General features: G+C 38.7%; 1 protein-coding gene across 1 annotated transcript in view; it reads right to left on the bottom strand.

Annotated features, from left to right (window-relative positions):
- The window catches only part of ARHGAP24 (Rho GTPase activating protein 24), a 506,918-nt gene that overhangs the window by 178,738 nt on the left and 303,080 nt on the right, over window positions 1-25,100 (bottom strand). The gene's annotated exons all lie outside the window — the stretch shown is intronic.

Raw genomic sequence — 25,100 nt, 5'->3', positions numbered from 1 at the left:
GAAATACTTATTTAGTGATTCACTTGAACAGGGCATTTACAGACTATGTCATTAACGCTTTGATATATGAATCCCAATATAACTAGCTATACATGATTATTTCTTTATATAGTATTTTATAAAGTATTTCATTATCACCTCTGTTCAAATGGAAGGGCTCACTTTGTTTTAGAATTTAAACTCCTTTCAATACTAATGGAGAAATCCAGAAAATATTGACAATGTTGACAACGGGGAGGAGGAAGGAAAACAGTGGCGGAGTAGGAGGTCCTAGGTCCTAGGTCCGCAGCCCCCGAATACAACTCGATAACTATCAAATCATCCTAAGTATCCCAGAAATCTCCCTGAAGACTGGTAGAACAAACTCCACAACTAAAGGTAGAGAAGAGGGCACAATGAAGAAGGTAGGGAGTGTGGAGATAAGGCTTGAGAGAGAAATGGGTCATGCCACTGTTGTGGGGAAGGAGCCACAGTCACTGAGAAGGGGAAGAGAGAGACTAGCATACAGGGGAGCCCATGGGGAAAAGGAATCCTCATGGTCATCGGCTTGGAAAGCAAGAGGGTGTGAATATCATGAGTTCTTGCAATCAGTGGAGCTTAAAGCCTGGAGTTTTAAAGGCCTTTGGCTTGACTGGGTTAGAGCCCATGAGCATTGCGGCTATTCTTGATGAGAAGGCAGGCAAACAACTTGTGGACATATAGCACGGAAACAGCAATCTGAAGAGTGCCTGGGGCAGTGGGAGGGTAGATGTTCATCTTGGAATGTGTCCAGAAGTAATATTCATGGAGAGAATCCTCCAGAAAAAAAGGAAATAGCAGGCTCCATTTTCCTCCCCTATCCCTCAGCATAAGCACGGGGCTACCTGCAGGAACAAGCATGGGTGCCGGCATTTTCTACCTCAGCTGCCTATACCAAGACCTGCCCCCACACTTCATGCTCCAGTGGAACCTGGAGCTCTTCCTAGTCAAGCTTGCCTTAGTCCCAGTGCAACAGGCTGCCTCCCCCAGAAGATTGGCCCTGACCCCTGCCAACATGGCATCTTGTGATGGTGGAATATCGCTAGGCCTTGGTTCTGGTGGCAGCAGTGACACACAGACCAGAGCACAGCTAGTTAAAATGCATCACATTCAAGCCAGGGACCAAATACGGCCCACAATAGGCAAAGAGAGCCTCTGTAGACGACTGGCCCGAGGACAGAATGGCAGAGCACATGAAGTATACATTGGAGACACTCCCTGAAGTGCTAGGCCCTGGGGAACAGGGGACATGACACTACAGGGCACGACAAAACCTCTTCCTCATAAAGATATTACCTTCAAGAACAGGAGATGTAACTGACTTTCCTAATACAGAGAAAGAGGCACAGAGTGAGACAAAATGAGAAGACAGGGGGTTTTGTCCCAAATGAAGGAAAAGGACAAGGCCATGGCCAGAGATTAAGTGAAACAGATGCAACATGCCTGATGGAGAATTGAAAGCAATGATCATAAGCATATTCACTGGACTTGAGAAAGAGAGGAGGACATCAATAAGACCATTAACACAGAGATAAGGAATAACACAGCAGGGCTCAATAAACAAAATGAGAAACATACATGATGAAATGACCAGAAGCCTGGAGGAAGCAGAGGAATTAATTAATGACCCAGAAGACAGTAATGGGGAGTAATCAAGCTGAACAAAAGAGAGAAACAAAAATGACACAAAACGAGAATAGACTTAGAAAACTCAGTGACTCCATCAAACGTAATAATGTTTGTTTTATAGGAGACCCAGAAGAAGAAGAGAGAAAAAAAAAGGCAAAGAAATTTATTTAGAGAAATAAAAGCTGAAAACTTCCCTAATCTGGGGAAGGAAACAGATATTCAGATCCACACAAGATATATTGTAATTAAAATGTCAAAATACAGTGACAAAGAAAAAATATTAAAACACCAAGACGAAAGAAGACAGTTATATACAAAGGAAACTCTATAAGGTTATCAGTGTTTTGTTTAAGGTTTTATTCATTTATTTGACAGAGAGAGATACAGTGAGAAAGGGAACATGAGCAGGGGGAGTAGGAGAGGGAGAAGCAGGCTTCCTGCTGAGCAGGGAGCCCAATGCAGAACTCGATCCCAGGACCCTGGGATCATGACCTGAGCTGAAGGCAGATGCTTAACCCCTATCAGAAACCCCTATCAGAGGGTTTTTTAGCAGAAGTTTTCCAAGTCAGAAAGGAGTGGCATGATACAGTCAAAGTGCTGAGTGGGAAAAACTACAAAAATAACCACAAAACAAGTAACAAAATAGCAACAAATACATTTCTATCAATAATTACTTTGAATGTAAATGATCTAAATGCTCCAATCAAAAGATACAGAATAACAGTGTGTAAAAAACAAGGCCCTTCTATATGTTGCCTATGAGAGACTCATTTCAGACCTAAAGACACCTGCAGATAGAATGTGAGAGGATGGAGAACCATTATCATGCAGATGGGTATCAAAGAAAGCTGGGGTAGCAATACTCATATTGAGCAAAAATAAAACAAAGACTAACGAGACAAAGAAGGACACAATTTAATAATAAAGGGGGGCAATCCAACAAGAAGATGCAAAATTGTAAATATTTATGCACTCAACATGGGAGCACCCAAATACATAATTGTTAATAACAAACACAAAGAAACTAAGAGATAATATTACAATAATAGTAGGGGATTTTAACACCTCACTTACATCAATAGACAGATCATCTAAAAAGAATATCAATAAGGAAACAATGGCTTTGAATGACACACAGGGACAGATGGATTTGACAGATATATTCAGAACATTCCATCCTAAAACAGCGGAATTCTTTTTAAGGGCACATGCAACATTCTCCAGGATAGATCAGATATTGGGCCACAAAACAAGCTTCAACAAACTGAAAAATATCAAAGTCATATGATGCATCTCTTTGGACCGCAAAGGTATGAAAGTAGAAGTCAATACAAGAACAAATTTGGAAAGATCATAAATACATGGAGGTTAAATAACATGCTACTAAACAATGAATGAGTCAACCAAGATATCAAAGAAGAAATTAAAAAGTATATGGAAACAAGTGAAAATGAAAACACAATGGTCTAAAATCTTTGGGATGCAGCAAAAGCAGTTCTTTTTTTTTTTTTTTTAAGATTTTATTTATTTATTTGACAGAGAGAGAGAGAGAGCAGGTATCCACAAGCTGAGGGCGAGGTGGCGCAAGAGATGGAATGGCAGGCTCCCCGCTGAGCAAGAAGCCCTGCTGGGCTTGATCCCAGGACCCTGGGATCATGATATGAGCTCACAGCAGACATTTAGTCAACTGAGCCACCCACACACTGTAGCAGAAACAGTTCTAAGAGGAAAGTATGTAGCAATAGGCCTGCCTCAAGAAGCAAGAAAAATCTCAAACAACCTAACCTTACACCTGAAGGAGCTAGAAAAAGAATAAACAAAATGTAGAGCCAGAAGAGAAGAGGAAATAATAAAGATGAGAGCAGAAATAAATGATAGAGAAACTAAAAACACAGATTAATGAAACCAGGAGCTGCTTCTTTGAAAAGGTAAAATGAAATTAATAAATCTCTACCCAGATTTATCCTAGAGGACTCAAATAAGCAAAATCACAAATAAAAAAGGAGAAAGAATAACCGATACCTCAAAAATACAAATAATTGTAAGAAAACATGAAAAATTATGTGGCAACAAATTGGACAACCTAGAAGAAATGAATAAATTCTTAGAAACACATAACCTACCAAAACTGAAGCTGGAAGAAATAGAAAATTTGAACAGATCATTTATTAGCAATGAAATTAAATCAGTAACCAAAAAACTCCCAACAAATGAAAGTCCAGGAGCAGCCAGCTTCAGAGATTAATTCTACCAAACATTTAAAGAAGAATTAATTCCTATTCTTCTCAAACTACTCCAAAAAAATATAAGAGGAAGGAAAACTTTCAAATTCATTCTATAAGACCAGCATTACCCTGATACCACAACAAGATAAAGACACCACAGGAAGAAAGAAAAAAAAGGAAGAAAGAAAGAGAGAGAGAGAGAGAGAAAGAAAACTGTAAGACAATAGATCTGATGAACATAGATCAAAAATCCTCAACAAAATACTAGCAGATAGAATCTAACAAACACATTTAAAAAAAAAATCAGTCAACATGATCAAGTGGGATTTATACCTGGAATGCAATATTCACAAATCAATCAATATAATACATCACATCAATAAGAGCAAGATTGTGAATTAAAAGGTCATTTCAATAGATGCAGAAAAAACATGACAAAGTACAATATCCATTCATGATAAAAACCCAAACAAAGTAGTTCTGGAGGGAACATATCTCAACATCACAAAGACCATCTATAAAAAACCCAAAGCAAATATCATCCTAAATGAGGAAAACCTGAGTTTCCCCCCTAACATCGGGAATAAGACGATGTCCACTCTCCCCACTTTTATTCAATATAGTTCTGGAAGTCCTAGCCACAGCAATGAGACAACAAAAAGAAATAAAATATATCCAAATCAGCAAGAAATAAGTAAAACTTTGACTATTTGAGGATGACATGATACTATATATAGAAAAACCAAAAGACTCCATCAAAAAACTGCTAGAACTGATAAATGAATTTAGTAAAGTCGGAGGATACAAAATCAATGTAAGAAATCCATTGCATTTCTACACCAATAATGAAAGAACAGAAAGAGATATTAAGAAAATAATCCCATTTATAACTGCACCAAAACCAGTAAGATACCCAGTATTAACCCTAAGTAAAGCGGTGGGAGACCTACACTCTGAAAATTATAACACTGATAAAAGAAATTCAAGATGACACAAATAAATGGAAAGACATCTCACACTTATGCATTGGAAGAACACATATTGTTAAATGTCTATACTACCCAAAGCATGCTACATGTTAAATGCAATCCCTATCAAAATATGAGTAGCATTTTTTATAGAACTAGAAGAAATAGTCCTAAAATTTGTATGGAACCATAAAAGACCTTAAGTAGACAAAGACATCCTGAAAAAGAAAAACAAACTAGAGGCATCACAATTCTGGACTTCAAGTTATATTACAAAGCTGTAATCATCAAGACAGTATGGTCCTAGCACAAAAACAGACACATAGATCAATGGAACAGAACAGAAAATCCAGAAATAAACCCACAGTTATGTGGTTAATTAAACTTTGACAAAGCTGGAAAGAATATCCAATGGGAAAAACACAGTCTCTTCAAGAAAGGGTGTTGGGAAAACTATACAACAATATGCAAAAGAATGAAACTGGACCACGTTCTTACACCAGCCACAGAAACAAACTAAAAAAAATACCTATCTTTGGTCCTGTTTTTCAGTGTCTTAATAGAATGTCCTTCAGTCCTAGACCTGTCAACTCTACTGCTGGCATGTCTCCAAAACTGTAACAGAGTTTCTTTAATGATGTTCTATCCAAGGCTTATGATAGCAACTCACCTTGAATCTGATGAGAGTAGGAGGGACTGGATAAATGATTGATTCGGCAATGATTCTGCAAGAGCCGTTTTTAAAGTGACTTCCAGGAAGGCATAGTGTGCAGTTCATGTGTAACAAAAAGCTGTTTTCTGTCTACATATTAATCTTTCAAATCACATAACTTCTCTCATCAAAGAAAGCCTTTTCTTTTCTTTTCTTTTTTTTTTGGCTTTCCTTAAGTGCTCTTCTTTTTAATCTTTTTCTTTCATAATTAAACCAGATAATTACTACCATATGGACATTTCCACTGCAGAACAAGAATGAAAAGTATCTTTTGGAATCTCAAAACAAGACTGAGAAAGAGACACCTCACTAGGGCCAGCTTCCTTTCGTTCTAAAGTCATAGTTCCCACTGTCAGGATGATTTATCTTGGTCTTCCTTCTCTCTGACAACATTTAGGGATAAAATATTATAAACAGGAAAAGCAGGGAGATGGGATGGAGGCAAAACCTTAGAATATCTAGAAATCTAGCCTTCAGCCCGCCTCTCCCTGGGATAGGATAAGAAACTCTGGCAACCAACAGTGTAATTCTTTTTTACCTGAGAAACTGGAACAATAATTTCTGCCTGAGCAATGAAGAAGCATCCGAGAAAATAAGATGTCAATGACTGAAAGATTCACAGTGAAGCAAAAAAAAGGGTAATGTGGCAGGATGTAACCATCCTGCTCTTTAGGGGCACCTGGGTGGCTCCGTGGCTTAAGCCCCTGCCTTCGGCTCAGGTCATGATCTCAGGGTCCTGGGATTGAGCCCCGCATCAGGTTCTCTGCTCAGCAGGGAGCCTGCTATCCCCCTCCCCCTCTGCCTGCCTCTTGGCCTACTTGTGATCTCTCTCTCTTTCTCTGTCAAATAAATAAATAAAATCTCAAAAAAAAAAAAAATTAAAGGAAGCCAATTAAGAAAACTGCTGATAAGAGAGGCAGAGAGTCACTGCCTGTGGAGATACTGAGTTAGAATGGTAGGGTCTGAAAATGCCCACTGATCACCCCTGGGACTTACTTAACATTGAGAATCTTGCTTTACATTGATGCTGGCTGCATAATTTTCTCAGAAGTATCACATTGAAATAAGCAGCACATTTCTGGAATAGGGGCACAAATACAAGAATGCCGAAACACCTCGTCTCTTTCATTACAAGAGGAAACAACTATGTAAAACTGTCAACAAGTAAGTAAAAATATGTATTAGAAATAGTTCGTTAGGGGCTCCTGGGTAGCTCAATGGGTTAAAGCCTCTGCCTTCAGTTCAGGTCATGATCTCAGGGTCCTGGGATCGAGCCCCGAATTGGGCTCTCTGCTCAGTGGGGAGCCTGCTTCCTCCTCTCTCCCTCTCTGCCTGCCTCTCTGCCTCTCTGCCTACTTGTGATCTCTGTATGTCAAATAAATAAATAAAATCTTAAAAAAAAAAAAAAAGAATTAGTTTGTTAGTAAGGAAAACCTCTTTGGCTCCCAAAGAGAAAGGCAGATCAAGTCTGTGTTTATGAAGCCCGTGGAGGGGAAAATTGTTTGGGGGAGGGGTTGTGCAAGGGTGGGAGCCAGAGATAAAGAACAATGCATAGTGGATTAGAGACCAAAGTTGCTGCCCTCAAGGTCAGTAAAGTTACTGAAAAAGTGGGACTTGAAATGTCCCAGGGAGAGAAACTGGAGAATGGTGACATGATACAGCTCTGGGGTGGGGGTGGTGGTTCCCTAGACCTCTGGGCTTAAAGGCTGGATAAAGGTCCAAAGCCCCCAGGGATCCCAGCACAGAAGCAGCAGAACCATCCATCAGCAGGGACTCTGTGCCTGGAACATTGATCATTCAGCCTGCTACGAGTTCAAGACCGAGTCCCATCTATGAAATTTTAATATAGCCCTAGGTTTGGGAGTGGGAAAGATGATATGAAGAAAAACAATGGCAAAGACTGAATTTTTATTTCTTTGATATCTAGCTGACTTGAATTTTAGAGTCCAATTTAAGATAATTAGAGAAACAATGGCGCTGATTGGCACTGAATCTTTTAAGAAGGTTAACATTATACTGTTACAAATATTTATACAATTTTACAAAAAACAAAAGGCTCTCCAACTTGAAGACACTAGTATTAGTTGGAGATCTCTTTCTGACACTGGGTGCCTTTAATTTTGTTAAAAAGGTAAATATAGTAGTTCTAAAACAATATTATGTGGGTCTTCTTTTAGGTTAAAAAGTGCATCACATATAGTTTTTTCTACCATCTGAAAAATGGAAGTCCTTATCCAGATTGATGTAAAGATTTTTAAAAAATATTTTATTTATATATTTGATAGAGAGGGAGAACAAGCAGGGGCAGCAACAGCAGGAGAGGGAGAAGCAGGCTCCCCGCTGAGCAGGGAGCCCAATGCAGGGCTTGATCCCAGGATTCTGCGATCATGACCTGAGCTGAAGGCAGACGCTTAACAGATGGAGCCACCCAGGTGTCCCTGCAAAGATGATTAGGATTGCTGAAAAGCCATAAGTAGCAAAACTTACCTATTTTGAGGTAGTCACTAACTTTCTTTTAATTACCTAAATCTGGACTTACACTGTATTCTATTTTATAGAAGAAAAATTAGAACTAGAGGTTATCCAAATAAATTTATGAAAATAATAATAGTTAAATGAGAGACCTGGTGAAAAATCTTTATTTTGTAACTCCCATTTACGTATGTTTTATCAGATATCAAGGGACTATGTAGCAACCTTCTCTTAAATTCCTAACCTAGTCTCAATTAGGGGACCAAAAAAAAAAAAAAAAAGGCCACTTCCACAGAGAACGATTGTTACATGATTGAGCATGTCATTTGCTTCCAGCACGTTAGAACAGTTTCTTAAAGGCTTCTCTCAAGTGGAGTCAGAAGTAGAGTGTGTAATTTTGGACCACGTAACTCATGATTGTCAAACAACGTTGTCAAACATGAAACGGTTTCAGTAATGAGCCTGCTATACAAACTAAGCTTCAGTGAACTTGAACTTTATTAGCAAACACTGTTTCCTTGCTAAAGAAGCCTGTGACAGGGTCCCCTAAACACAGCTTCTCTGAGAATTTACTTCGGGCTCCACCCTTTCCTCCTCTCCTTCCATCAATGGGAGCCAAGACTGGTGACTTGCAACCTACTTAATTTATCACTCTTTCCAGTCAGTAGTGAAATACATTCAATTGGGAACCATTCGACTAAACCAACTTGGAACAAGTTTAATTTCTAAATCCCAAATTCATGTTTGCTGAGGAATCTTAAAGTCTGGACAAATGAAGCGGTTAAATGAGACAAGCTGCTGGAATGAAGTGTGTGAGATGCTGCCGGTGTAAGACACAGTAAGAGTGTGTCTGAGGAAGAGATATTTAATCTGGGATCCAGGCGTAGAGCATGAATGGCCTTCAGAGAGTCTATGAAGCCCTCCCTAAAATCATGCAAAATTCCCTGATTGTGTACCCAAGTGCATTTTTCTAGCGAGATTATTCCGACTTTATAGGAAATGTCCAAACAGGTTTGTTAAGAACATCCCTCAAGCATTTGTGCACTGCGAGGTTCTGGCTGACCTCTTCTTGAAGCTCAAAGTTGATCAACCTGACTCTTTGTGGAGCAAGCAAAATTAATGAGCGCTAATGGAGCATTAACACGAGGCCAAAAGAAATATCTGAAGCTCAGGAAATTTACATTTTAATGCTGCGGCACACCTGAGGAAAGTATTTTGAATCATGAAGTCTTTGCCACTAACCCTACACAGCAGGGGAATCGTTTGTGATCAAGACAAATTTTAATATAATCCCTTATCAACACAGATGAAGAGAGAATTTTACATCTTTCTATTCCAGATGGTGCCATTTTATCAGAGTTTCACTCCTTGGTATGCTCAGTTAATTAAAGTCCTTACTGTTTGTTAATGGCAGATTTGTGCAGCAAAAATGACTCTGGAACAGATGTTGGCAAATTTGTCAAAGCGGCTGGCTAATCATTCTGACTGCTCCGAAGGACTATTCCATTCCACCCACAGTGAACTCTCGCAGGACCTAAATAGCACCTTTCCCTTTCCTGATTTTAAAGGAGAGGCAAGGGGAAGAAGGGATTCTGGTGGGAATGGGGAAGAACAATAGCAAGGTCCTTGGGCAAAGTCATCCATTTTGCAAGGAATGAGGGCACTCCAGGAGACAGTTTCAAATGCAAACGTACCATGATGATGTATTTTTATGAGACTCTGCCTGTTAGTCTCACCACAGGCTCCCTAATCAGCTGGCATTCATGCTTGCTATAAACTAGCAACTCAAATAAACTTTTATCTCACACCTTTAGTCTTGTCCTGTCAGCATATATTGGCAACTAAGACGGCAGCCCAGTATAACCAAAGACAAAAGGAAAAGGTAATGGTGACAACCCATTAACACAAAAGAACAACCAAACCTATGGTAGGTACCTTGTTCTACCTCCAGAGTTCTATGGATATTTGAACTCCAGTTTGTAGAGGGGAACTTCTGAATATTGTCTGTTCCTTGGCAATTTCAGACCACTGCCTATCACTAATGCCTGCAAGAGAAAAACCTAAGAAAGGGCTGGAATAAACAGCTTTCATTAGAATGAAATAAAATAGAATAAAACAAAATAAACGAAAATGATTTGCAAACTATAAAGCTCTGCAGAGGTGTCACATCTTTTTAAAAAAATTAACTGAGGTTCTTCAAAAATCCATTGATTTGAGATATGACATATAATGGTGAAAACATCTTTCTCTAGCCTAGTAATTGATTTGTATTTCTGAGCTGCCTCCTCCAAATGTGTGTGTGCGTGTGTGTGTGTGTGTGTGTTTTAAATAAGCCAAATTCAGGGGTGCCTGGGTGGCTCAGTGGGTTAAAGCCTCTGCCTTCAGCTCGGGTCATGATCCCAGGGTCCTGGGATTGAGCCCCATATCGGGCTCTCTGCTCAGTGGGGAGTCTGCTTTCCCCTTTCTCTCTGCCTGCCTCTCTGCCTACTTGTGATCTCTCTCTGTCTGTCAAATAAATAAATAAAATCTTAAAAAAAAAATAAGCCAAATTCACTTAGGCACTCTAGGTAGTGTTACCTAGCTCTCTTAAAGAGGAGACAATCTCCTTTCAGTTAAATCATAATGTGTTTTTAGTGATTCATAAAAATCTTACTTTACACAGAATTTTAAACCTAAATTTTGCATGCAGTATTATATTTCAGTATATATTTATTGCAATTATTGATGGGAGTAAAGAATATCATGTAAGACCTGCCATAAAGATGCAAAGAAACACTAAATTATTCACCAAAGTTGTTGGGACCAAAGAACCAGACTTCCACTTGCCTCCATATCAAGCTTTTTTTTATTATAAAGTTCATCATAATAAGCTCTACAAAACTTTAAAGATTTTCCTAAATCTAATAGTGTATATATAGTCCTATTCCATAAAATTCTATTTAAAGGATTTGTCTGCTTATAAAAACAGTTTCTTGCTGGGATTGGAGCTGGAGTGTTTATATTTATTATAAATGAGTACGTTTCAAAAGCATTAAGAGCCTCTCACTCAAATAAAAATATGCAAAGAGCTATGGCACACAGCCTTCAAAGTCACCTTACATAACCCCTGCCCTGTGGTAGGGTGCCTAGTAAATCACACAGAAAAGAGGTGTGAACTACCTTTTAAATAACCAATATGGGTGAATGACAGAAGGGATATTTTGGCTATAAAGTTTAGAAACCCAAGAATGTTTCAACATTTAGAAAGGTTTGGAGGCAAATTGGGCTTCAAACCCATGAAACGTAAGGGAGATAGGCAAACACAAAGAGAAGAAGGGGAAGAAGAGGAAAGAGGAGGAGGAGAAAGAGGGGAAAGAGGAGGAGGGGGAGGAGGGGGAACAAAGAGGGACAAGGAGGAGGAGGAGAACAGCAAAGCCAGGACCATGTAAAAGATACAAGAAGTATTCTAAGGTGTAAGTATCGGTGTTGTTCTAGTTCCTCGGTGGTCTGGTGAAAGCATTTCCTGACCTTCCCCTACTTTACCCCAGCAATGGGGATGAGGCCCTGGCAAGGGATGGATATCGTAGTCAGCAAACAAATTAAGCTCTGTTTTAGTTAAGGAAAACGTTACCAGCACTTAAGCACACTTTTCTGTAGCTGGAGTATATTCTGGTATTTAGAAACCTCTAGTCATGGAAAGCTCCACCAGTGGAAGGGGTAACTATAACTATCCATGTACTCCTGTAGAAGCCTCAATCAAGCACAGAAGCCAGACCCAGGTGTACCATTCTGGTATTCTGAAGTTTACAGGAATATGCTTACTAAGTACAGTGCTAACACCTACATGTTCCCGCTCTGTGTCACACCTTAACAGGTCATTTGTTTTTACCTTCACCAAGTAGTTCTAAATAATTACTACTGCTTTGTCAATGTGGAAAAAGAAATTAATAAGTATTAAATAACTCCCACGAGCTTTGCTAAAGAGTTGGGAATTCCAAAGCAAGTCAGTCTCACTTAGAATTCCCTGATGTTTTGCATTTCAATATGCTGACAATTGAAAATATCTTGATTTGCTATAAAAATTATTTTTAAGGGGTGCCTGGGTCATGCAGTCATTTAAGCATCCAATTCTTGCTTTCGGCTCAGATCTTGATCTCAGGATCATGAGACCAAGCCCCGACCTGGTTGGGGCTCAGCAGAGTCTGCTTAAGATCTTCTCTGCATCTCCTTCTGTCCTCCCTCCCCAAATCCCCCGCCCCCTGCTCATGTGCTTATGCGGACACATGTTCTCTCTCTTTAATAAATAAATCTTACGTTTTTCTTTTTAAAGATTTATTTATTTATTTATTTATTTATTTATTTATTTATTTGGTGGGGGGCAGGGAAGGCAGGCGGAGAAGGAAAAAGATAATCCTCAGGCCGACTCCCCGCTAAGTGCAGAGCCCGATGCAGGACTCTATTCCAGGGCCCCAGATCATGATCTGAGTCAAAAGCAAGAGCCGTCTATCTGTCCAACCAACTGAGCCGCCCAGGTGCCCCTCAAATAAATAAGTAAATCTTTAAAAATACATATGTTTTTAAACTGTACATTAACTACTTTAAATCTTTTTGTCTTGACTCCTTCCATTGAATACCAAAATATAGTTATTCTTTATCTACCATTTATACACATTCATAATCATTAAGTTTGACTATTTCTCTGCACATGTGCCTGTTGAACTCTTAAGCTGAACTCTTTCCTGTTGTTGGAGATGAGTACCTGGAAGGTCATTTCTTTTTTTTTTAAAGATTTTATTTATTCATTTGTCAGAGAGAGTGAGCACAGGCAGACAGAGAGGCAGGCAGAGGCAGAGGGAGAAGCAGGCTCCCCGCTGAGCAAGGAGCCCAATGTGGGACTCGATCCCAAGACCCTGGGATCATGACCTGAGCCAAAGGCAGCCGCTTAACCAACTGAGCCACCCAGGCGTCCCTGGAAGGTCATTTCTTAACTCAAAACCCTTTCTAGCTTTAAAACTGATACAGGCAGTGGATGTGGAGGGAATAATCTTCTTTGAGACCCATCTACATAGGCAATACACATAAAAGTTAAATTAGTTGGTCTTTGCAACAACCTTTAAGAAAAGGCGTTATGTAGTTCTGAGAGGTTAAGTAATTCGGTTAGGTGTATGGAGCAACTGGTGGAAACCCCTGGAAACCAAGAATCCAATGCTATCGATTATCATCCAAACATTGTCCACGAAGGGGGCCCACTTCATGGATTTCATTTATTTCTATCTATCTCCAAGTTCACCCTTATTGTGAAGTTGGCTTAGTTAATTATGACACCCTTGTTATGTTAAATGCCCATCCTTCAGGTTCCAGGATCACCAAGTCACCTTCTAAAAGTCCTTTGGCTTTTCTTAATTTTATAGAGAAAAGATAATGATCTCACTGATGAGGGTAATCTGGCTCATGTAAATTTGGTGTTGGAGTTCTGGTCTTCTTCATCATTCTCTTGAGTTTGGATAAAGTGAATACAGCAGTGATGTATGGATACACTAGTAATGGGTTCACAGAATCTGGGTAATGTATTGCTAAGGTAAATAATGCCTCTTTGAGATAGATGACACACTTTTTTTTTCCTTTTTTTTAAGATTTCATTTATTTATTTGAGGGGGGGGGGGAGAGCATGAGCAGGGGAATGGGCAGAGAGAGAGGGAGGAGCAGATTCCCCAGCTGAACAAGGAGCCCAATGTTGGGCTCAATCCCAGGACCCTGGAATCATGACCTGAGCTGAAGGCAAATGCTTAACTGACTGAACCCCCCAGGTGCCCCAGATGACTCATTTCTAGCTGCTCTGTATGCATCATGGTTTGGTCTACAGAGAACAGTTATATAGTTTTCAAAAAATCCTTATAGTACATAGAAATATAATAGTCCCAAAAGTACTCTTTGTTTACTCTTATTTTGTTTAGATGATCTTGTAAGACACAATAATCCTTCCACATGTTATAAGGAAGGCACTATAAATATACTCCAGTTTTTACCTGGAAACAAAATCCCCATAGTGAGCAGCTCATCTGCCCTGTGGAAGAAAAGACTTACATTTTAGTTATATGGAAAATCTTAGATAATATTTAATGGATTATAGCTAGACTTGATAACTTTTGTCAGGCTTTTACTTAATGTAAAATTATACCAAATTCAAAACGTAGTCACCAAAAGACTCTTACTAATTATTATAATAGGAATACAAGGAATATAGGACTTGAGAACAGAATATAAGTTTAGCAAATTTATCACCCAATTAGTTATTTTTATGGATTTTAAAATTGCTGTCCTTGAACAAAAAAAGGAAGAAAAGAAAAACTGAAACCCTATTAAACTGTAGACAGTTCGGGATGCCTGAGTGGCTCAGTGGTTAAGGATCTGCCTTCGGCTCATGATCCCAGGGTCCTAGGATGGAGTCCCGTATCAGGCTCCTTGCTCAGCAGGGAGTCTGCTTCTCCCTCTACCTGATGCTCTCCCTGCTTGTGTTCTCTCTCTCTCTCCCTGACAAATAAATAAATAAAATCTTAAAAAAAAAAACCAACAAAACTGTCGACAGTTTAAAATGACTTGTCATCAGTGACTGTGACCTAACCCTCCCAGTTCTTCCATACTCACTGTGTTCATCTTCAAGCTGAATGTTTGTGTTATTTATTTAACAAGAAAAAGCGATACTTCATTTGAATAATTTTTTAACGTGAATTGCCATTTTTCCTTACCAAAAAATTTCAACTGGAAATTCTAAGTGAACCAGAAATGTTCATCTTGTGAATGTCTAAGAAATAATCTGTGTGATCATTTTCTTGCATAATAGATAAGGCAAACAGTAAAATTCTTGTAATTCCTAACACTGAAAGGACTTGAGAAGATCACATAGATTTAAGCATTGTTTCAACAGAGCCTGTTTTGGTTGCTATGCAGGAATAATTGTTCTGGCCTTTTGATGATGCCTCATGAAATAAAATTTATATTCTAATAGTCGTTGCATCATTCAAAACAGTTTCCATCTGAGCTTTTTTTCTTCTTCTCCTTCACTTCCTCCTCTTTCTTCTGATTGCTGTCTTTGTCTTACAATGGTTTGAGATGTTATTATTTACCACGTGGGGTCAACTGCCTATGCATACCTGAGCACTGCTACTCTTCTACAGGAGCAAAGAGTTTGTGGGAGCTCAGTCGTCCATCGCTCCTACAGCACTAACTCAGGACCACACGGTTCCTTCCAAGCTTCCCTTTCCCTTATGTGTATGAGTTTTTGAAGTTTTTGTTGTTTCTGTTGTGCTTTGGTTTTGCCTGATATTATTAAAATATCTCTGGTTTTTAGAATAAATAGTTTAAATACCAGTTGCTTTTTATTTCTTTTAAATATCTAAACTAATTGCTAAGTATTAATTTCTTCACTGTGAAGCAGTCAAAAATTAAAAGGGAACTTACTTTCACTTTCCTGATTCAGTAACAGAAATCCAGCCTCAATTTATTACTATTTTTAACTTTTTAAAAAAGATTTATTTATTTCCTTGAGAGAGAGAGAGAGAGAGAGAGAGAATGTGGAGGAGGGGAGGGGCAGAGGGAGAGGGAAAGGGAGAGAAACCCTGCTGAGTGTGGAGCCTGATGTGGGGCTTGATCTCATGACCCTGAGATCATGACCTGAGCTGAAATCCAGAGTCAGACAGTTAACTGACTGAGCTGCCCAGGATCCCCTTAACTATTATTCTGAAATAACTTTACCCTTGCATAGAAGTTGCAGAACCAGTTTCCCCTAAAAGAAACATCTTTGAAAACCATAGTACAATGATCCAAATTAGAAAACTAAGATTTGTACACTATGAACTAAACTGTAGACCTTAGTGAGTGTTTAGCCTGTTTTTACACACACTCACTTTTGGGGGGAAAGTGAGGTATATAGTTCTGTGAAATTTTATCACAGGTATTGATTTTTGGAACCACTACTAACCTGAATATAGTCTGTTCCACGACTCTGAAGAAACTCCTTCATGCTAATCCTTTATTGTCATACCCTCAGCTCCTGCCAATCACAGCTCAGTTCTCATCACTATAATTTTGTCATTCCAAGAGTGTGACATAAAACGGAATCATGCTGTGGGTAACCTTTTGAGATTGCTTTTTTCACTTAGTGTAATGCCTTTAGGGTCTTCTGCAATTTTTGTCTACCATATATCAGCAGTTCACTCCTTTCTGTTGTTGAGTTATATCAGACAACACACAGATACTGCTATTGTTGAAGAATGCTTAGTTATGTAAATATGGCCTCTCATCTTTTTAAAAAATAAATTATATTTCATAGCTTTTGGATTCTGTTGTTAACAGAAATCCTGAGTTCAAAATTTAACATTGACAATTTTTTTCTTTAGTAGTAAACTCAAGGGATTTGACCAAAATCAATCTAAATTTCATTTAAACTCCAGACTCTTGTAAAAACGATTTATTTTTTTTTAAAGGAAGAAGCTCAAAAGGACATAAGGCACCTTTCTTAAGGCATGCAATAAATTCTAACTATAGTGCCCCTAACAATTCAAAGTTGTTTGGGTCTGTCCAGTACCACATACCTTCAACGGGTAACAGCACTCTGATGGGGCTATGGGCAGGGAAGCCTAATGCCTGATAAGGTTTAAAAACAATCACATCTCCCACCCACACTGATTTCAGAATGGCATGGGGGCAGAAGTCAGGCTAATCAGGGTCAAAATCAACAAACTCAATAATGGGATATGTGTTACACTACCGAGAAAAAAAAACTCTTTTGCTGCTAAAATAATTGTACCACAACACAGAGGCAGCTAGATTAGAATGAAGCCAACTGAGAGGAAAGCAATACTGAGAAACAGGGGAAAAGCAAATCTTGTGGACACCATTTGAATCTTTGGATCTTGCCACATTTGCTCTAAATTAATCCTTTTTGCCTGCTTTGTGGAAATGGATATGGTCCCTTTAAAAATGTTTCTGTGCCAGTCTGCATCATGTTAGACGCTGTCAGTAGAGGGCACCAGAGAAACACTGAAGGAGAAAATGGGTTTGCTTCCTGGTTCCTGTGTGTTGGCCCTGCAGTTCCCAGCCCCCAAAGCTTCTCTAGCACCCAGGTCCTCCAGTGCACAATGGTTTCCTCAGCGTCAAGCTTCTGTGGTGGGTGCTGGCTCAGCTATTCAGTGGCCAGCACCTTCCCTCTGTACTTCCTTGCGCCCATTTTTAGCTGAGTGCCTCCAGTCAATGAGTCACCTCTCCGTGAATTTTCTCACATCCTAGAGGGTGCATTTCAGGCGAGTTCCATGGGGAGAACTTCCAGAAAGTTCTGCCAGTGCAGCATTACAGAGGGCTCAGCCATCCCGTGAGCCAAGGCCATGCCCTCTCCAACAAGGTCTGGATCTCAGTCTGGGAGTCACGGCTACTTCTTATATCTGTGAGGTCTACAGTCTTTTTTTCTTTTCTTTTCTCTTCTTTTCTTTTCTTTCTTTCTTTCTTTTTTTTTTTTTTTTAAGATTCTATTTCTTTGACACAGAGAGAGAGCACAAGCATGTGAAGTAGCAGGCAGAGGGAGAGGGAGAAGGAGGCTCCCCCCACCCAGCAAGGAACCTGAGGCAGGGCTCAATCCCAACCCTGGGATCATGACCCGAGCCAAAGGCTGTTGCCTAACCATCTGAGCCACCCAGGTGCCCCATGCTATGCCTACATTCTTGAGACCTTTTTACTTCTTACTAGTCAATTACTTGATATTCTAATCCCCTGGGATAATTATTAATTCTTCATATTAAACTTTCCCTATTCAAATTGTTATACAGTTTCTCTTTACTGATTAGACCCAGACTGATACCCCATGCCTGAGGGCTGAGCTACCCTTGGACTTGTCCATTTTGTGATCTAATAAATTCCACTTTCTGCTAATGTTGGCTATAGCTGGGTTTTTGTAACTGGCACTTGAAGAGTTCTGATACAAATAAGATCCATAAAATTAATAAGGTTAATAAAGACTAAGTAATCTTAGAAAGCCCCATAAATTTTTTTTTAAAATAGACAGTATTCAAACTTCATTAAACTGACTCGAATTCTAGAGAATTTTTCTGAGCTACACAAGAATGATATTAGAGTAACACTTTGGAATATGCTCCAAATTATTTCTAAAATTCCTATTAATAAACTTCACAACTTTGATTCAGGACTTTAGTGTAAGAAGCCTGTTTCATGCCATGTACCTCCCCATAAGCAGCGGAGAATCCTTCTCAGGGAATTGATACTAATCACTCTCTGGTGCTCAACCAATGTAACCAACTAACCATTAAGTAGTTCGTGCACTTATATTGATCCAGAGACTATTAAAAAATGAACACACGTGAATGGTAAAAGCAGATTTCATAAAAGATATAGATATAGTAAGCCGAGTGTCCTTAAGCAAAGAAATACTGTAAGTTATTTTTAGTTTTGGTTTTGTGCTTTTATTATCTATGTGTGCACAGAAGTTGGTTCTTAGCTGATTTTTTCCCAGATGCTACATTAATTGAAAGCAGCTCTCTTATTTTTGGAATAAGTATGAATTGTGTAGTCAAATTAAAAATGCAAAAATTGGGGCACCTGGGTGGCTCAGTCCCTTAAGCATCTGACTCTTGATTTTGGCTCAGGTCATGATCTCAAGGTTGTGAGATAGAGCCCCATGTTGGGCTCTGCAATGGGCATGGAGCCTGCTTAAGATTCTCTCTCTCCCTCTCCCTCTTCCTCTGCTCCTTCCCCGTCTTTCTCTCTCCCTCTCTAAAAACACTAAAAAAAAAAAAAAAAAATCTGGCCTGTCCCTAAAAGATACTCTCTGAGTGAAAAAATAGCACATAAATAGACTGTCTCCGATTTTGACTGCAAAAATAAAGGAAAGACCAGGGTGATTTGGATATGAATATTTAATTATTGCCTATCTATCGATTTCCAAGTAATTAATAACATAATTAATAATTAATAACAAACAAATAATTAATAACAAACAGAAATGTGCCAGTTAGAATTTCACCAGTAAAGTCAGATTAATAGGCATTTCAAAACTTAAAGAAATAGTAACTAAAACCCAAACAAGAAGTGTCAAACTTATGTTCACAAGCCTACATTGTCTGCTGCCAACAAAAAGTTGGTGGGAGGAGATGCCAAACTTTAAGGGTCTGGGTCCTAATTTATGTTTTTATGACTGCTATAAAAGGGACAAGGACATTATATGGCCAAGAGTTAATAACCTGTTTTCTCCTTCAAAAATGTATAAGGGTCCAAAAGACTCTAAATTATTTGGATTAGAGGTCTGGCCACTGTAGTTTGGGGGAAAACAGAGTTTGGAATATGACACAGATTTGAGGCTTTCACGGCTAATGTGCTATTTTTTTAAAAGATTTTATTTATTTATTTGACAGACAAGATCGCAAGTAGGCAGAGAGGCAGGCAGAGAGAAAGGAGGAAGCAGGCTCCCCACTGAGCAGAGAGCCTGATGTGGGACTCGATCCCAGGACCCCGAGATCATGACCTGAGCCGAAGGCAGAGGCTTTAATCCAACGAGCCACCCAGGTGCCCGTAATGTGCTATTTTAAAGAAATGACTTAATTGTGTTATGTCATTAATATCTCTGAGTTTTATAGATATGAAGAAAGAATCTACGTATTCTTATCTCAACTTTTTGATGTTTTTAATGAAAGGTTAAACTGATATTTAAACTAAAATCTTGGCTACTTAAAACATGGCATTTATTGGTCAGAAGCTAAAGAACTAGAAACAGTTTTCCATTCAGTTGAGAATATTGTAACTTAGACTCATATTACTATACATGGAAGAAGAATCTTTTTGTTTCTGCTTTTGTTATTGCATTGTCTGTTTTGTTTTGTTTTCATCAAAGTCCACTTAACAACAGCAAAAGGAAGGTTATATGAGGGAGATAGGAAATAAAATAAGAGGTTCCAACAGGAGAAATGGAGCCTGATGGGCATCTGAAATACTGGGAAAGAGACTAGCTACTTACTCTTTCTACTAGAAACTTTACATGTGCTATTTCATTAGACTCCAAAACAGCCTTTTAACAATGTCATTATTACTCTACTATGGAGAAAAACAGTGAGGGACAGAATAATCCACGATCATGACTCTAGTTCACACCCTAGTTCACTGGAATCCACAACCCATAGTCTCTCAACAAGCCATGCTGCCTTTCAGTGGGAGAGAGAGAAAGGGACGAGAAAACCCAGCCAAGATAGAGAATGATGAAGAAAAGCACATTAGGTTATCACCATATTTTCTTGCTTCTTTGTATGAATTTCTGTATCAGTGTATACTTCACTTCAGAGACAGATGCCAATTTCAAAAACACTAAAGGGTGAAAAATTAATGCAGAATGGAAGAAATATGATAATGAGAAGCAACACCCTTCTCTTTCCTTGATGGGGCTTCCTTGCAACTAAATTTTGTGTACTATACATGACATACATGATATGATGCTCCTTCCCCCTAGTCCTTACACCTCTCAGGTTGCTCTTTGAGGAGGCTAAACCCAGAGATGCATGAGGGTAGACTTTATGGGTTGCAGAACAACATTTCACTATGCCACTGATGAGATGAAACAGGGGATCAATCACAGTGATAGGCTCAGTGTTAATCATTTAAAGATCAGATAACTGAAATTTTCTATGACAGTAAAGATTATGTATAAGCAAAAAAATCTTCAATAAGATGTTGAAAATCCAACTTTTTTTTTTTTTTTAGATCTTATTTATTTATTTGACAGACAGAAATCACAAGTAGGCAGAGAGGCAGGCAGAGAGGGGGGGAAATCCAACATTTTAAAAGCATCATACACTACAATTATATTTGGGTATTTTTTTTTTCCCTTTGCGCTTTACTGATTATGCCACTGGGTTCCTAACTAATGCTACCAAAAAATATCAACAAAACCATCTTTAGTGGCATGTGGTATCTCTTTCATTCCACCACTTTTTTTAAAAAGATTTTATTTATTTGTTTGTTTGTTTATTTATTTATTTGTCAGACTGAGAGAGAGAGCACAAGTAGGCAGAGGGGCAGGCAGAGGCAGAGAGTGAAGCGGGCTCCCCGCTGAGCAAGGAGCCCGATGCTGGACTCCATTGCTTGCAGGACCCTGGGATCACGACCTGAGCCAAAGGCAGTGGCTTAACCGACTGAGCCACCCAGGCGTCCCACTTTTTTATTTCAGTGGAATTCAGACAGCCTCCTGACAGATGTGTATTGCATTATAAAAGACTTACAAGGCTATCTTCAGGAGACTCCAACAACTCTTAAAACAACAGAAACAGTAACAGAAAATAGATACTTCTGTTGAAAATAAAGAGAAAAGAATGATTTTTCCACTCAAGTTTCCAGAATGTATGGTTTTATTCCCTCTCTCTGATATACAGTTAGATCATTTCATTAAATTGTTAGACATTCCCTTCCCCTTCAGCATGAGGAATGCTGTTCCTTAAAGAAAACGGCAAGAGGGACATGGTACCTCTTCTTACACATTGCTTCTAAACGAATCACATTTTCTGCTCAGGTGAAGCCTCAATAAATTTCTTTCAAAATCTTCTAATTTATTATCCCATCATGTTGCTATTCCTTTCCCTGTATTAGACATGCTTACAATGAATGACTTATACATTCTTACAAAGAAGACACTGCTTCCTGGGTGTGTGTCTTGGGCAAAACCCAGTGTACCATGGATGGTGGATTAATACTGAAGAAAACACACTTAGGGGCTGTTTGTTTTTTCTTTTCAAAGGACTCACAAGAGCATTCTATCTTTGTGGCAGGAAATAGTCTAATCTCATTCTATCACATATTTTATCTGAGATAAAAAAAAAAAGAGTATATATAAACTGAGGGTCATAATTTTAAAAGTCAAAACTTGTTTAAAAATAGAATGTGATGGCAAAGAGTTTGCCAGGTACCATCAACAGAACTGAAAGAGAACAGCCTACTTTAACCCTTGATTATTTTGTGGGGAATAAGGTTTCCAACTTCTACTAACCCCATTTTTCACTGATCTGGGCAAGAAATCTCACAGCCCAAGCATTTAAAAAAATTTTTTTTAAGATTTTATTTATTTATTTGACAGAAAGAGATCACAAGTAGGCAGAGAGGCAGGCAGAGAGAGAGAAAGGTGGGGGAAGCAGGCTCCCTGCTGAGCAGAGAGCCCGACTTGGGATTCAATCCCAGGACGACCATGGCCCGAGCCGAAGGCAGAGGCTTAACCCACTGAGCCACCCAGGTGCCCCTAAAAAATTTTTTTTATTAACATATATTATTAGCCCCAGGGGTACAGGTCTGTGAATCATCAGGTTTACACATTTCACAGCACTCACCACAGCCCATACCTTCCCCAATGTCCATAACCCCACCACCCTCTCCCTACCCACCTTCCCCGGGCAACCCTCAGTTTGTTTTGTGAGATTAAGAGTCTCTTAAAACTATGTTCCTGGGGCACCACGGTGGCTCAGTCAGTTAAGCGTCTAACTCTTTATTTTGGCTCAGGTCATGAACTCAGGACAGTGAGATTAAGCCCCGAGAGATTGAGCCTGGAGCCTGCTTAAGATTCCTTCCCTCCCTTTCCCTCTGCCCCTCCCCTGCCCTCTCTCTCTCTCTCCCTCTCTAAATAATAATAATAATAATAATAAAATAAACAAAACCATGTTCTTAAATCAAAGCATACATCTGTCTCTAAGAAGCAATACTCTTAAGATCTAGGGCTATAATACATGCTCAACTTTGTTTTCTTAAGGATTCCTCATCGTAGAAATGTATTGTAAACCAGCCATTAGAATGATTGTTGGCAGTTTCCTGAAATATACAAATATACATTTAGAGATAGTTTATACTCAAATAATTGCATCAACCTTATTATCTAGACAAAGTTAAAGTGTATATATGCTGTATTACTTCATGTTCATGCAAGTAGAGAGGGCAGTAAACGGTGTATGCTGCAATATTTATGACCTCCTACAAACAAAAAATTTCATTCTTTGAAAATTTATTGGTGTTCTATAACTGGGAACTAACTTTGCTTCTTTTATATCTGTCAACTCTATTTATCTTACTGTCTCTAAATTTATGGGGCCAGGAAAAATATTCCTCTATTTCAACAAGGATTTCTTTAGTACAGAAAAACAATGAGTTCTCTGCCTACTGTGACTTTTTTTAGACTAATTAAATAATGACAGAGTTAAACAAGTCCAAATATTAGTTGATGGATGCAATTGGTTGATGTACTTCAGTGGTGCATAACAATGAGATCTGACAGAACTCGCAACTGTTCTATAATAAATCAACTTGATGATCTTGGATTTCTGAAATAAGAAATATAGTAGCTCTTTTGAGATCAGATATTTCCTAAGAAAATAAACAGGTGTGATGTTGGGAGGGAAGACATATCAGAAATGTTTCCTAAGTGGATGACACTTTGGAACATAATCCATAAATTGTCATAATATTCTTCAAAATATCATCAAGCTGTGTACTCTATAGAGGGTTGGGCCAGAGTATATGGTTTATCCTTTAATTAGTTCTACCTTCTTTCAAGAGGAAAACCATACACTATTTATTTTTAAAAAGAGGCCTGTCTATATAGAAAATGTAACCAATGGACACTCCCACAGATAAGCAAAGAGATGAAAACTCATCTCTCATAACTGTGTCAAACATAGAAAAAAAGAGAAAATATGTAATATAATTTTTTCACATTTTATGTCTTCTTGATTGCTACAGAGCATTTTTGCCCTTGACTCTTAGTTTTTTTCACTCCAAAGAACATTCAGAATCTGCTCTACTCTTGGCTTTGGTTTTATAGACTCTGGGTAACAGGTAGAGAAAACTGAGAAAATCAAGAAGAGAAATGGCTTGAAGTAGGAAGAATTTTTAAAAGGAGGAAAAGGAAAAGGAGGGGCCATGGGCTGGGCTTCAGGGAAAAAAAGTTTTCTTGAGGATTAAGACAAGTTTTGGGGGACAAATGAAAGGAGTAAGAGAATTTTAAGAGATAATGCAATGAATCAAGAATCGGAACATACTCTATCATACTTAGACTACCTTGGGTTTTTTTTTTAAAAAATTACAATTAGTGGGCAATGTTTCTTTAAAGCAGTCGAGGCTATAATTAGGCCATGTGTGCCTTGGCTTTTATATAGGTAACGAACAACACTCCATTTTCCTTCCTTTCCTTCCTCCTGATTTCAGGAGGTTCTTCAGGACCAGCATATTCTGAATACTCTTAACCTTGATCACCATGCATTATCTAAAATATGGTTAAAACTTTAGATTTTTACTGGGGTATGGTATTTAATTTTCCCGTATTTGTATTTTTAGATATAACATTGCTTCAGGTGCATTTGACTAAAAAAGTTTGAATTATTAAAAGGAAAAGTAGGATATTCCATTCACTCCCATTCCCGATGTTCAAGGGTCATCATTATTGACAGTTTTGTTGTATATTGCTGTTGTATATAGCCATGAACATAATTTTCTAATATATTTTTAGTTCCTTAGTACTCAGACCTGACTCTACAATTGAACAAAGTTCTTTCCATCAGGTTGGCTCTAGAGCTCCCTTAAATGATATAATGCATGATCACATATTATTGCCAACCTCGATCTTGGTAAATCCCCATTTTCTGGCAAAACACTTGGGTTGTTTTTTGCCTCCATGTCTACATGTGTACTAGTTAGGATAGGCTAAATGTTGCTGCACTAACAACCAATTCCATAACACAACTTTTTTTTTGACTCACACAACTGTCCAACGTCAGTCAGCAGGGATTTCAGCTCGTTCAAGTACCTGACAGTGTGCTTCCATAATCACAGAGCAGTAAGGCATGGGATGACCTGGACAGTGGCAGCAATAACTTCCACTTGGAAATGAGATATGTCACTTCTGTTCACTTTTCACTGGCCAAAGTAAGTTACATGGCCATGCCTAATTTCAAAAGAGGGGAGAAGTAGAACTCCATTAAGTGACTGGAAAGTAGACAGCTGAAAATACTTGGTAAACACAATTCATGACTCAGTATTTTAACACATATAATTTCTTTTCTGGGGCTACCTCTT

Source organism: Martes martes, assembly GCF_963455335.1.
Source record: "Martes martes genome assembly, chromosome: 2".
NCBI classification, from domain to species: Eukaryota; Metazoa; Chordata; class Mammalia; order Carnivora; family Mustelidae; genus Martes; species Martes martes.
This window is presented reverse-complemented; position numbering and strand designations above follow the sequence as displayed.